This window comes from Asparagus officinalis, chromosome 8, assembly GCF_001876935.1.
Source record: "Asparagus officinalis chromosome 8, Aspof.V1, whole genome shotgun sequence".
NCBI lineage: Eukaryota > Viridiplantae > Streptophyta > Magnoliopsida > Asparagales > Asparagaceae > Asparagus > Asparagus officinalis.
In genome coordinates this window covers 3,509,995-3,510,806 of record NC_033801.1, presented here as the reverse complement: position 1 = coordinate 3,510,806, position 812 = coordinate 3,509,995, and positions in this window count along the sequence as shown.

The following is an 812-nucleotide window of genomic DNA, read 5'->3' as shown; positions in this document are numbered from 1 at the left end:
ATTTTTACCAAATAAAGAGTTTATATAACGCTGTAGCAGCCGGCACCTACGGTGTTACAACCCAAAAAACCCTCCAACAAAACAGCCCTTTTAGTGCTTTATTAGCTTTTGATCTTCTTCACATTGTGGTCTCTTTCCTCAATCAAAATTATTAATCATTTCCTATATGATTTTGATGCGTGCGGAGATGATCGAAAGCCAAAGGACTAACAAGAAAGATAATAAAATAAATAATTAGTTAGTTAGCATGTAATTAATAACGTTGTAATTAAACCATATATAATTTCCAAACCACTCTCATTAAACATCACTTGGTATCAGGGGAGGATCTACATACAGTCCAGGGGGGGCCACAGCCCCCTCAGAATTTGGGGGAATAAATTAGGGTGCTCTATTCCTCAAGCCCCCACAAAATTTCGGGGGGAAAAATTAGGGTGCTCTATTCCTAATTTGGGGAAAAAAATTTAGTTTGTGAATATTAATTATTTGAGGGTTTTTATGTATATATTAATAGTAAATATATTACCATGAGTAGCAACAAGATTAATAAATGGGGTTTCATTGAAATTGAAAATTTATGGAGAGGTATTTAGCGAATGGGCAGAATGAGCTCGTGATCATCAAGACATCACCATTGAGCATCATTATTGATTAGACTTTCTTTATGTCGCGATCGATTCACAAATGCAAGAAATTAATGTGCGTTTTAGTGAAGATGCGACAGAATTGCTCATGCTTAGTTTTGCCTTAAATCCTCAAAATGCATCTGAGGCTTTGAGAATACAAGATATATGCAAATTGGTTGGCAAGTT